Genomic DNA, 14060 nt, shown 5'->3' with positions numbered 1-14060 from the left:
AGGTCGATGATGTACGGGGAGAGCTTGCTGTCGACCTGTCCCAGCACCGCGCTGCCTCTGGCGTTACTCCGGAGCACCTGCTCGATGTGGTGACAGACCGCGGCGCTATAAGGTCGCCAGCGCCCGTGCTCGTTAAGCCATTCCCACACCACCGCCGAGGCGACGGCCGGCCCGCTGGCGGTGGCTGCCACGATCATAGCCAACTTGCAACAGCTAAAAATTGACAGAGAGAGATAGAGAGAGAGATCTCTGCAGGCTCTGGGCTTGTGCCTAGCACTCAGCGTCGTCCCCCTGGCCAACGTTTCATTTCTGGCACTTGGATTCAGCTCTGGTCCTCTCGTCTTCCTCTTCACCTCCTCCTCCTCCCCAGTGCATCACAGGAACGTCTCTCCTGCCTGCTCTCCGGCCTGGCATCCTCTGGCGAGCTGCTGCACTGCAAGGAGGGGTAGAGGGCTGGGATTCATGGATGGGAGGGAGGGGGGAGAAGGAGGGGTGGAGGGAGGGGTGGAGAAGGAGGGGTGGAGGAGGGGTGGAGGGAGGGGTGGAGAAGGAGGGGTGGAGGGAGGGGAGAAGGAGGGGGGAGGGAGGGGGGAAGGGAGGGGGAGAAGGAGGGGGAGAAGGAGGGGGGAGGGAGGGGAGAAGGAGGGGTGGAGGGAGGGGGAGAAGGAGGGGTGGAGGGAGGGGGAGAAGGAAGGGAGGGGGGAGAAGGAGGGGGAGGGAGGGGGAGAAGGAGGGGGCAGGGGGGAGAAGGAGGGGGGATGGGGGAGGGGAGGGAGGGGGGAGAAGGAGGGGGGGAGGGAGGGGGGAGAAGGAGGGGTGGAGAGAGGGGGAGGAAGGAGGGGTGGAGGGAGGGGAGAAGGAGGGGTGGAGGGAGGGGAGAAGGAGGGGTGGAGAGAGGGGAGAAGGAGGGGTGGAGAGAGGGGGAGAAGGAGGGGTGGAGGAGGGGGGAGAAGGAGGTAGGGGGAGAAGGAGGGGTAGAGGGAGGGGTAGAAGGAGGGGTGGAGGGAGGGGAGAAGGAGGGGTGGAGGGAGGGGAGAAGGAGGGGTGGAGGGAGGGAGGTGGAGAAGGAGGGGTGAGAGAGGGGAGAAGGAGGGTGGAGGGAAGGGGAGAAGGAGGGGTGGAGGGAGGGGTGGGGGGAGGTGGAGGGAGTGGGAGAAGGAGGGGTGGAGGGAGGGGAGAAGGAGGGGTGGAGGGAGGGGGAGAAGGAGGGGTGGAGGGAGGGGGAGGGGTGGAGGGAGGGGGAGGGGTGGATGGAGGGGGAGAAGGAGGGGTGGAGGGAGGGGGGAGGGGAGGGGTGGAGGGAGGGGTGGGGGGAGGTGGAGGGAGTGGGAGAAGGAGGGGTGGCGGGGGGGAGGGGTGGAGGGAGGGGGAGGGGTGAGGGAGGGGGAGAGGGAGGGGTGGAGGGAGGGGGAGGGGGAGGGGGGGAGGGAGGGGAGGGGTGGAGGGAGGGGGAGGTGGAGGGGTGGATGGAGGGGGAGGGGTGGAGGGAGGGGGAGGGGTGGAGGGAGGGAGAGAAGGAGGGGTGGAGGGAGGGGGAGAAGGGGGGTGGAGAGAGGGGGAGAAGGTGGGGTGGAGAGAGGGGGGAAGGAGGGGTGGAGGGAGGGGGAGAAGGAGGTAGGGGGAGAAGGAGGGGTAGAGGGAGGGTAGAAGGGAGGGGTGGCGGGACGGGAGAAGGAGTGGTGGAGGGAGGGGGAGAAGGAGGGGTGGAGGGAGGGGGAGAAGGAGGGGTGGAGGGAGGGAGGTGGAGAAGGAGGGCTGCAGGGAGGGGGAGGGGTGGAGGGAGGGGGAGAAGGAGGGGTAGCGGTGGGGGAGAAGGAGGGGTGGAGGGAGGGGAGAAGGGACGGGTGGAGGGAGGGGGCGAAGGAGGGGTGGAGGGAGGGGGAGAAGGTGGGGTGGAGGGAGGGGGAGAAGGAGGGGTGGAGGAGGGGGAGAAGGAGGGGTGGAGGGAGGGGGAGGGGTGGAGGGAGGGGAGAAGGAGGGGTGGAGGGAGGGGGAGGGGTGGAGGGAGGGGGAGGGAGAAGGGAGGGGGAGGGGTGGAGGGAGGGGGAGAAGGAGGGGCGGAGGGAGGGGGAGAAGGAGGGGTGGAGGGAGGGGGAGAAGAGGGGAGGGAGGAGGGAGGGAGAAGGAGGGAGGGGGAGAAGGAGGGGTAGAGGGAGGGGGAGAAGGAGGGGGAGAAGGAGGGGTGGAGGGAGGGGGGAGAAGGAGGGGGTGGAGGGAGGGGGGAGAAGGAGGTAGGGGGCGAGGAGGGATAGAAGGAGAGGCTGGAGGGAGGGGAGAAAGAGGGGTGGAGGGAGTGGGAGAAGTGGGGGGTGGAGGGAGGGGGGAGAAGGAAGTAGGGGGAGAAGGACGGGTGGAGGGAGGGGTGAAGGAGGGTGGAGGGGTTTCCATGTTTGCAAACACACACACATACACACTCAGAGCAGAGTTATACAGCACAGAAAGAGGCCTTCAGCCCATCATGGCCCTATCTCTTTAACCTCCTCCAGCCCCTACAACACGCATTATCTCTGTAACCTCCTCCATCCCTACAACCCTCCCTATCTCCGTAACCTCCTCCAGCCCCTACAACCCTCCCTATCTCTGTAACCTCCTCCAGCCCCTACAACCCTCCCTATCTGTGTAACCTCCTCCAGCCCTGCAACCCTCCCTATCTCTGTAACCTCCTCCAGCCCTACAACCCTCCCTATCACTGTAACCTCCTCCAGCCCCTACCACACTCTTTATCTCTGTAACCTCCGCCAGACCTACAACCCTCCCTATCTCTGTAACCTCCTCCAGCCCCCTACAACCCTCCCTATCTCTGTAACCTCCTCCAGCCCCTACAACCCTCCCTATCTCTGTCACCTCCTCCAGCCCCTACAACCCTCCCTATCTCTGTAACCTCCTCCAGCCCTACAACCCTCCCTATCTCTGTAAACTCCTCCAGCCCCTACAACTCTCCCTATCTCTGTAACCTCCTCCAGTCCCTACAACCCTCCCTATCTGTGTAACCTCCTCCAGCCCTAAAGCCCTCCCTATCTCTGTAACCTCCTCCAGCCCCTACAACACTCTTTATCTCTGTAACCTCCTCCAGCCCTACAACCCTCCCTATCTCTGTAACCTCCTCCAGCCCCTACAACCCTCCCTATCTCTGTAACCTCCTCCAGCCCCTACAACCCTCCCTATCTGTGTAACCTCCTCTAGCCCTAAAACCCTCCCTATCTCTGTAACCTCCTCCAGCCCCTACAACCCTCCCTATCTCTGTAACCTCCTCCAGCCCCTACAACCATCCCTATCTCTGTAACCGCCTCCAGCCCCCTACAACCCTCCCTATCTCTGTAACCTCCTCCAGCCCCTACAACCCTCCCTATCTCTGTAACCTCCTCCAGCCCTAACAACCCTCCCTATCTCTGTAACCTCCTCCAGCCCCTACAACCCTCCCTATCTCTGTAACCTCCTCCAGCCCTACAACCCTCCCTATCTCTGTAACCTCCTCCTGCCCCTACAAACCTCCCTATCTCTGTAACCTCCTCCAGCCCCTACAACCCTCCCTATCTCTGTAACCTCCTCCAGCCCTACAACCCTCCCTATCTCTGTAACCTCCTCCAGCCCCTACAACCCTCCCTATCTCTGTAACCTCCTCCAGTCCCTACAACCCTCCCTATCTGTGTAACCTCCTCCAGCCCTAAAGCCCTCCCTATCTCTGTAACCTCCTCCAGCCCCTACAACACTCTTTATCTCTGTAACCTCCTCCAGCCCTACAACCCTCCCTATCTCTGTAACCTCCTCCAGCCCCTATAACCCTCCCTATCTCTGTAACCTCCTCCAGCCCCTTCAACCTTCCCTATCTCTGTAACCTCCTCCAGCCCCTACAACCCTCCCAATCTGTCATAGAGTCATAGAGTTATACAGCACAGAAAGAGGCCCTTCGGCCCATCGTGTCCGCGCCGGCCATCAAGCCCCGTCTATTCTAATCCCATTTTCCTGCACTTGGTCCGTAGCCTTGTATGCTATGGCGTTTCAAGTGCTCATCTAAATGCTTCTTGAATGTTGTGAGGGTTCCTGCCTCTACCACCCTTTCAGGCAGTGAGTTCCAGATTCCAACCACCCTCTGGGTGAAAAGGTTTTTCCTCAAATCCCTCTAAACCTCCTGCCCCTTACCTTGAAACTATGCCCCCTTGTTATTGACCCCCTCTAACTAAGGGGAAAAGTTCCTTTCTATCTACGCCCCTCATAATTTTGTACACCTCAATCAGGTCCCCCTCTCCCCCGAAGACTTGCATTTTCTATAGCGCCTTTCACCATCACCGGATATCCCAAGTGCTTTACAGCCAATGAAGTACTTTGGAAGTGTTGTAATGTGGGAAATGCGGTTGCCAATTTGCGCACAGCAGGCTCCCACAAACAGCACTGAGATAATCTGTTTCTCTTAGGTAGAGGGATATATGTTGGCTGTTGTGTATGTAATATGTGTGCTACTTTGAACCTATGGACAGGACTGCACTACTTGTTGGGCGTAGTGATACGCAGTACCACTCCTGGCCATAGGGGTATAAATAGTACTGTGGGTACTGATCCCCCTCAGTTCCCGCCTGTGGGCATGAAGTAAAGACCTATGTATAGTCCCTACCTCCAACCAGTAAAGACCTGTTTGAGTTATACGTTTAAGTCTTTGTGTTAATTGTTCAATACAATACACATACTTAACACTGGCGACGAGTCGGTTCGAACCCTGCGGCAGTTATTCCACAGCGGCTTCGTCCAAAGACAGGACGTTGAAGAGAGGTTCCAATCCTCAACACCCCACTGAAAACTGAAGGGCAGCAGAAATCCTGACAGCTTCCAGCGACTGGAAGCGACAGGCATTAGGACCCTGAAGCCTCCATAACCTCGTGGGTAAGCCAGAGCCCGGGAGGGCGCGAGCGGGTAAGCCAGAGCCCGGGAGGGAGCGAGCAAGAGCCGCCGAGCGGGTGAGCCAGAGGCCGGGAGCCGCTTCAAGCGGGAGGCGCTTAGCGGGCCAGCGATCGCACCGGTGATAAGGGCTGAGAACCGTTTCGGGCGGGCGGCGCACCAGCGATCGCACAGGAGATAAGAGCCGCAGTCGGGCTGAAAGTCAGCGACGAGAAGCGCGGGAAAACCGCCATTGAAGTGGGCGGGGAGAGCGAGAAGCGCGGGAAAGCCGCCATTTTTCACGGGAAAACCGCTGGGGAAGAAGGCAGAAGCGGGAAAACCGCCATTTTGTGGGCGGAGGACGACGGCAAGAGCGGGAAGCCGCCATCTTGGATAACAGTAAAAAAAAAAATCTGAGAAATTGCAAATCTGATAAAGTACTACAATGCCTAAACACGGGAATATTAGCAACTTTGATAGTGACCTCGAAGATTGGGCCATATATGTTGAAAGAGTAAAAAATTATTGTAAGGCCAATAAAATTCATGACCAAGATAAAGCTCTAACATTATTAAATTTAATGGGTGCGAAGACATACGGGCAATTGAAACACCTGTTATCACCAGATGAACCGGCGGATAAGACGTTCGATGAGATTGTTACTGTCCTGAAAGATCATCTAAACCCCACGCCGCTGATGCTAGCGGAACGATTTAAATTTTATGACAGAAGGCAGCTACAGCATGAAAGCAATGCTGATTATTTGCTGGAATTGCGTAAATTAGCGAAATATTGCCAGTTTGGAACGGGACTGACAGAGGCACTTCGAGACAAATTTGTGTGTGGTTTATTTAAACAGGATACACAAAAGCGACTGCTCGAGGAGAATGAGCTGATGCTTGAGAAGGCGGTCACTATGGCAGCAGCACACGAAGCCGCAGCGAGAGGCACGGCAGTAATGCAGCTACGGTCACCGGAGCTCAGTGCACACAAATTGGGTGTGAGTTCTGGCAAATGTTATCGTTGTGGAAAGACAACGCATGATCAGAACCAGTGTTGGTTTAAAAACCAAGAATGTAGAACTTGTGGTAGGCTTGGACATATAGCTAGAGTATGCAGGTCAGGGAAGAAGACCAGCAACAAGAAGTCACCGCAAGGAAAATACGCAAAGGTACACAAGGTGACCGAACAGGAGTCCGATTCAGACGCTAGCAGTAATGAACTGGCTAGCTTAAGAGTACTCAACGCTGGTAAGGGTGCAGACCTCCAGACAATTTGGGTCACTCTTCAGATAGAAGGAGTCCAAGTAAAACTGGAATTGGACACTGGATCGGCATTGACGGTCATAAATAAGAAAGATTACGGAAAGTTATTCCAACATGTTCCCCTACAGGATACGGGGATTATATTGAAAACATACACGGGGCAAAGAGTGTACCCCATCGGGAAAATAGAGGTTGCAGTGGTCCACAAGGGCGAAGACAGTCAAATAATGGACTTATATGTGATATCTGAAGGAGGTTCTCCACTACTAGGACGGGAGTGGATTAGGAAAATGAATATGGACTGGCATTTCCTACAAACAATAACGAGTGAGAACTCGGTGAAGATAGTCGGCCCAGACTCTGGAACAGATGATGGTAAGCCCAACTCAGGTGCAAAAGACAAAGTTTCAGCACAGAATTCCACTGAGCAACAACAACATAGTTTAACTGTGGATTCTGAGTCTGGCAAGTCTACTGATGTGCCCATTTCTGAGGGACACCGGGCTCGAACTCAACTCCATTTCAAACTACAACAGCAATTAGAACAAATGCTTCGCCGTTGTGAGCAAGAGTTGAATGCAACGAAAGAGTTCTTTGATATAGAGTTGGAGAATCTGGAAAGACAACAGAAGCAGCTGATGGAGAAAATGGAGCAGGAGCACACAAAACGTCTGATGTCAGAGGAGTTAACGGTCAGCCAACTCCTGCATATGCTGAAGGACAGGACTCTGAAATGGGAAAAACTTGAACACGAACTTCAATATTCAAAGGAAAGGGGTTCGGAGCTATCAAAGGTTATTGGAAGAGCTGAGGTGGCAACACAGACTGAGATGACTGCAACAGAGCAGCCCTTGGATGCCAAAAGTACGCTGACTCACGTCAACGTAGAACAACAGACCGCTGAAACAGCTGCTCCGGTAGAGGGATTGAATAGTCCGATCAATCAATCTCCAAAAGAAGTTGAAGTAGTAAAATCTCAAATGAGGTCATTAGTAAACGACTTGCTGAAAGCCCAGAAAAAGCTGGATGAAGAGGTACGCATGAAGAAGTCTCTTCAGGAAAGATGTCTGGACTTGGAACAAAAGCTGGCTAACGCCCAGCTGGGTATGGAGGAAATAGAAGACCCTCTCGCTGGCCTAGATCAGGACGACACCGAATATTACTATGTCCTGTCCTGCCCAACTTGTAACTTCGACTCCCACCATACAGAAATCATGGAGGAGCACCGAAAGTCTACAGAACATCGGGAGAAGCTGGCTCTACTACGGAAAAAGGAGGGAGAGAAGGAGGAACTGCGCATGCAGCTGGCAGCTGACAGTGGAGCCCAGAGAGTCTCCAAGAAGCAGAAAAGGAAAAGTCGAAACAGAAGATGACCCATCTGAACCATTATTACCTCTGCCAGATCACACACGTGGTCCCTCCGAACGGAGCCAATTCAGTTCGGAAGTTCAAACTGTTAAATCCATGGAAGGACTATTGAATGAGTCACTCCAGCAACGTGAACCGACTCCACCACAGAGATTGAATCTGTGAACTGTTTTCCGCAGAGACTGAATCTGTGATCTGTTTTGACATGAAGTTATCTATGTTATTCTGTTATGTAAACCTGAAGTTATATATGTATATATGTTATTACGTTATGTTAAATGGGGAGATGACTGTAAAGCTAGGAAGGGAGGAATGTTGTGTATGTAATATGTGTGCTACTTTGAACCTATGGACAGGACTGCACTACTTGTTGGGCGTAGTGATACGCAGTACCACTCCTGGCCATAGGGGTATAAATAGTACTGTGGGTACTGATCCCCCTCAGTTCCCGCCTGTGGGCATGAAGTAATGACCTATGTATAGTCCCTACCTCCAACCAGTAAAGACCTGTTTGAGTTATACGTTTAAGTCTTTGTGTTAATTGTTCAATACAATACACATACTTAACATTGGCCAAGGACACTGGGGAGAACTCCCTCTGCTCTTCTTCCAAATAGTGGCCGTGGGATCTTTGGCGTCCGCCTGAGAGGGCAGACGGGGCCTCGGTTTCAAATCTCATCCGAAAGACAGCACCTCGGACAGTGCAGCGTTCCCTCACTACTGCCCATCAGACAGTGCAGCACTCCCTCATTACTGCCCCTCCGACAGTGCAGCGTTCCCTCAGTACTGCCCCTCCGACAGTGCGGCACTCCCTCAGTACTGCCCCTCCGACTGCGCGGCGCTCCCTCAGTACTGCCCCTCCGACAGTGCAACACTCCCTCAGTACTGCCCCTCCGACAGTGCGGCACTCCCTCAGTACTGCCCCTCCGACAGCGCGGCACTCCCTCAGTACTGCCCCTCCGACAGTGCAACGCTCCCTCAGTACTGCCCCTCCGACTGTGCGGCACCCCCTCAGTACTGCCCCTCCCACAGTGCGGCGCTCCCTCAGTATTGCACTGGGAGTGTCAGTCTAGCTTTATGCGCTCAAGTCCCTGCAGTGGGCATTTATATAGCGCCTTTCATGACCACCGGATGTCTCAAAGCGCTTTACAGCCAATGAAGTACTTTTGAAGTGTGGTCACTGCTGTAATGTGAGAAACGCGGCAGCCAATTTACGCACAGCAAGCTCCCACAAACAGTAATCGGATAATGACCAGATACTGTAATCTGTCTTTAGTTACATTGGTGGAGGGAGAAATATTGGCCAAGGACACCGGGGAGAACTCCCCCTGCTCTTCTTCGAAATAGTGCCGTGGGATCTTTTACGTCCACCCGAGAGAGCAGACGGGGCCTCGGTTTAACGTCTCATCCGAAAGACGGCACCTCCGACAGTGCAGCACTCCCTCAGTACTGCCCCTTTGACAGTGCAGCGCTCCCTCAGCACTGACCCTCTGACAATGCAGCGCTCCCTCAGTACTGCCTCTCTGACAATGCAGCACTCCATCAGTACTGCCCCTCCGACAGTGCAGCACTCCCTCAGTACTGCCCCTCCGACAGTGCGGCGTGTAAGATTCGCAAAATTGAATATTATTACATGAGGGTCTATTGGCAGAAGAGGCCATGATTTTAAAGACTGTTTTAAAAGAAGCCCAGAAAAAGGGACACATAAAATGGCCGCCAGACCCCGTGACCGACTTATTGGGACACTTTAAAATGGTTCCTGCAGTCCCCAGACAGCCTTTGTGGATTCAGACCACAGTAAGTTCTGGAAGGCTGTTTCAGAGAAAACGAAACCAGACAGAACATATACATATGGATTGGATGCAGATCCAGTCAGACTGGCCTGTAGATAAAGGCCATCTAAATGTTTACCCAGACAAAGGGAAACAGTTTTATATTCATAAGGGGAGTATCAAGGACCCATTAAAGTCATCAAGAAGACATTCGAAACAATACAGGGTCACTCCAGACCAGAGATGGCCATCACCGGCCATCCCGAAAGCAGTTTAAATATAATCTACCCCGCTGTGCTACAAGCCCGCCAAAAGTTAAACAAAGACTAACCTTGATTTGGAGGGAGATAGAGGCTTCTCTTGAGAAGTATATTTGGGAACCCTGGGTAGCTATCAGGGCTCAGCATCCTCCTTCACAGATCACCAGCTCGGAAGGGTTGAAGAAGAAGAAAACGAGGCAGCCATCAAGAAGGTGATTCGAGTCTGCATCCCGCCCCGGGGTAACCATCGGGAGATCATCGACAAACCCCGGGCCGTTGACGAGACGAAAGGGCAGCAGCCCCACAGAAGAAATCTATTTGAAAATGGTAACCAGCTAGAGACCCCTCTAACCGTGGTCTCCGTCCCCGCCGACGTCCAGGCCTGCCAGTGTCCAGCCTGTCCGTGACCTTCACCTCGAGGAAGAAGAGAGAGTGTCGCAGCCCGCAGCGCTGACCACGTGGAGACAGGACGCCTGAAAGATCAAAACGCAGACCTGTTTCAAAACTCTATACTTTCCAACTGGATTGGTGAGCATGTTTCTGGCCCCTCACAATCTGATAGGCTTAGGGGGGTGGGCATTTAAGGGGTAATTTTAACAATGAGTTGTTGTCCCTCGATGCTCCGTGTGTTTCCCCATTTCGTGATGACTTTTGTAAAGAATAATATGCCTGTATATATCTTAGTTAGTACTGTATTATGATTTGTTTTTCCCTCCCTTGTACCTTATTGGTTTGCAGTTTGATTTGTTCCTTTATGCAATAAAGTTTCATTTCGTTTTCATTAAATCTGGTCTATAGAGTATTCTCTACATTGTAGTTCCTGCACCCAAGTCCAGTGTCTAGAACCTAAGGGGCGAGTGGGTCGAACCACTCAAGGTTTTACTGTGCAAAAGAGAGAGAGAGGCCTCTGGCGAGAGAAACCTCTGCGATCTCGGAGAGAAAACCCCTTACAGGCGCTCCCTCAGTACTGCCCCTCCGACAGTGCGGCGCTCCCTCAGTACTGCCCCTCCGACAGTGCGGCGCTCCCTCAGTACTGCACTGGGAGTGTCAGCCTAGCTTTATGTGCTCAAGTCCCTGGAGTGGGGCTGGAACCCACAACCTTCTGACTCAGAGGCGAGTGTGCTGACAACGGAGAGAAATCCCAGCAGCTGTCACTGCACCTTTCCCAGACCCTGGTCTCAATTCTTTCGTCACTTTTGCCCCCGCTGCGAGACAGGCTCGGGAATACAGTCGAAACTTAACACAGAAAAGTGCGATGTGATACGTATGCAAGATACTGCGGATGCTGGAAATCTGAAATAAAACCAGAAATGCTGTGAATACTCAGCAGGTCGGGCAGCATCTGTGGAGAGAGAAACAGAGTTAGGGTTAGGGTTAGATGTCAGGTTGAATGTCAGACGTGATACATGTTGGTAGGAACAACGAGGAGAGGCGACATAAACTAAAGGGTACTATCCTGAAGGGGGTGCATGAACAGAGAGACCTGGGGGTATCTGTGCACAAATAGTTGAAGGTGGCAGGGCAGGTTGAGAAAGCGGTTAAAAAAAATACGGGAACCTGGGCTTCATAACAACAACAACAACTTGTATTTATACAGCGCCTGTCACTAGTAAAACGCCCCAAGGCGCTGCACAGGGGTATTATAAGACAAAAGAAATTTTAAACTGATCCACATAAGGAGAAATTAGGGCAGGTGACCAAAAGCTTGGTCAAAGAGGTAGTTCTTAAGGAGCGTCTTCAAGGAGGAAAGAGAGGTAGCGAGGCGGAGAGCTTTAGGGAGGAAATTCCAGAGCGTAGGGCCCAGGCAACAGAAGACACGGCCACCAATTGTTGAGCGATTATAATAAGCGATGCTCAGGAGGGCAGGGGCTTGGTTGAAAAGATCACGGGGAAGGGAGGAGAAATGCAACTTCTCTATTTTAAAATTCCTATTCTTTTTTCCAAAGCCTCCATGGCCTCACCCTCTCCCTATCACTGTAACCTCCACCAGCCCCAACAAACCTCGCTATCTCTGTAACCTCCTCCAGCCCCTACAACCCTCCCTATCTCTGTAATCTCCTCCAGCCCCTACAATCCTCCCTATCTCTGTAACTTCCTCCTGCCCCTACAACCCTCGCTATCTCTGTAACCTCCTCCAGCCCCTACAACCCTCCCTATCACTGTAACCTCCTCCAGCCCCTACAACCCTCGCTATCTCTGTAACCTCCTCCAGCCCCTACAACCCTCCCTATCACTGTAATCTCCTCCAGCCCCTACAATCCTCCCTATCTCTGTAACCTCCTCCAGCCCCTACAACCCTCGCTATCTCTGCAACCCCCTCTAGCCCCTACAACCCTCCCTATCACTGTAATCTCCTCCAGCCCCTACAACCCTCCCTATCTTTTTAACCTCCCCCAGCCACTACAACCCTCACTATCACTGTAATCTCCTCCAGTCCCGACAACCCTCGCTATCTCTGTAACCTCCTCCAGCCCCTACAACCCTCCCTATCACTGTAATCTCCTCCAGACCCGACAACCCTCGCTATCTCTGTAGCCTCCTCCAGCCCTACAACCATCCCTATCTCTGTAACCTCCTCCAGCCCCTACAACCCTCCCTATCACTGTAATCTCCTCCAGCCCCGACAACCCTCGCTATCTCTGTAACCTCCTCCAGCCACTACAACCCTCCCTATCACTGTAATCTCCTCCAGCTCCGACAACCCTCGCTATCTCTGTAACCTCCTCCAGCCCCTACAACCCTCGCTATCTCTGTAACCTCCTCCAGCCCCTACAACCCTCCCTATCACTGTAATCTCCTCCAGCTCCGACAACCCTCGCTATCTCTGTAACCTCCTCCAGCCCCTACACCCCTCCCTATCTCTGTAACTTCCTCCAGCCCCTACACTCCTCCCTATCTGTGTAACTTCCTCCAGCCCCTACAACCCTCCCTATCCCTGAAAGCTCCTCCATCCCCTACAACCCTCCCTATCTCTGTAACCTCCTCCAGCCCCTACACCCCTCCCTATCTCTGTAACTTCTTCCAGCCCCTACACCCCTCCCTATCTCTGTAACCTCCTCCAGCCCCTACAACCCTCCCTATCTCTGTAACCTCCTCCAGCCCCTACAAACCTCCCTATCTCTGTAACCCCCTCCAGCCCTACAATCCTCTCTATCTCTGTAACCTCCTCCAGCCCTACAACCCTCCTTATCTCTGTAACCTCCTCCAGCCCCTACAGCCCTCCCTATCTCTGTAACCTCCTCCAGCCCCTACAACCCTCCCTATCTCTGAAACCTCCTCCAGCCCCTACAAAACTCCCTATTTCTATAACCTCCTCCAGCCCCTACAACCCTCCCTATCTCTGTAACATCTTCCAGCCCCTACAACCCTCCCTATCTCTGTAACATCTTCCAGCCCCTACAACCATCCCTATCTCTGTAACATCTTCCAGCCCCTACAACCCTCCCTATCACTGTAATCTCCTCCAGACCCGACAACCCTCGCTATCTCTGTAGCCTCCTCCAGCCCTACAACCATCCCTATCTCTGTAACCTCCTCCAGCCCCTACAACCCTCCCTATCACTGTAATCTCCTCCAGACCCGACAACCCTCGCTATCTCTGTAGGCTCCTCCAGCCCTACAACCATCCCTATCTCTGTAACCTCCTCCAGCCCCTACAACCCTCCCTATCACTGTAATCTCCTCCAGCCCCGACAACCCTCGCTATCTCTGTAACCTCCTCCAGCCCCTACAACCCTCCCTATCACTGTAATCTCCTCCAGCTCCGACAATCCTCGCTATCTCTGTAACCTCCTCCAGCCCCTACAACCCTCGCTATCTCTGTAACCTCCTCCAGCCCCTACAACCCTCCCTATCACTGTAATCTCCTCCAGCTCCGACAACCCTCGCTATCTCTGTAACCTCCTCCAGCCCCTACACCCCTCCCTATCTCTGTAACTTCCTCCAGCCCCTACACTCCTCCCTATCTGTGTAACTTCCTCCAGCCCCTACAACCCTCCCTATCCCTGAAACCTCCTCCATCCCCTACAACCCTCCCTATCTCTGTAACCTCCTCCAGCCCCTACACCCCTCCCTATCTCTGTAACTTCTTCCAGCCCCTACACCCCTCCCTATCTCTGTAACCTCCTCCAGCCCCTACAACCCTCCCTATCTCTGTAACCTCCTCCAGCCCCTACAAACCTCCCTATCTCTGTAACCCCCTCCAGCCCTACAATCCTCTCTATCTCTGTAACCTCCTCCAGCCCTACAACCCTCCTTATCTCTGTAACCTCCTCCAGCCCCTACAGCCCTCCCTATCTCTGTAACCTCCTCCAGCCCCTACAACCCTCCCTATCTCTGAAACCTCCTCCAGCCCCTACAAAACTCCCTATTTCTATAACCTCCTCCAGCCCCTACAACCCTCCCTATCTCTGTAACATCTTCCAGCCCCTACAACCCTCCCTATCTCTGTAACATCTTCCAGCCCCTACAACCATCCCTATCTCTGTAACATCTTCCAGCCCCGACAAATCTCCCTATCTCTGTAA

Source organism: Somniosus microcephalus, unplaced genomic scaffold (assembly GCF_052327205.1).
Source record: "Somniosus microcephalus isolate GS21.2 unplaced genomic scaffold, FLI_Smic_1.0 unresolved_chr2, whole genome shotgun sequence".
Taxonomy (NCBI): domain Eukaryota; kingdom Metazoa; phylum Chordata; class Chondrichthyes; order Squaliformes; family Somniosidae; genus Somniosus; species Somniosus microcephalus.
This window is presented reverse-complemented; position numbering follows the sequence as displayed.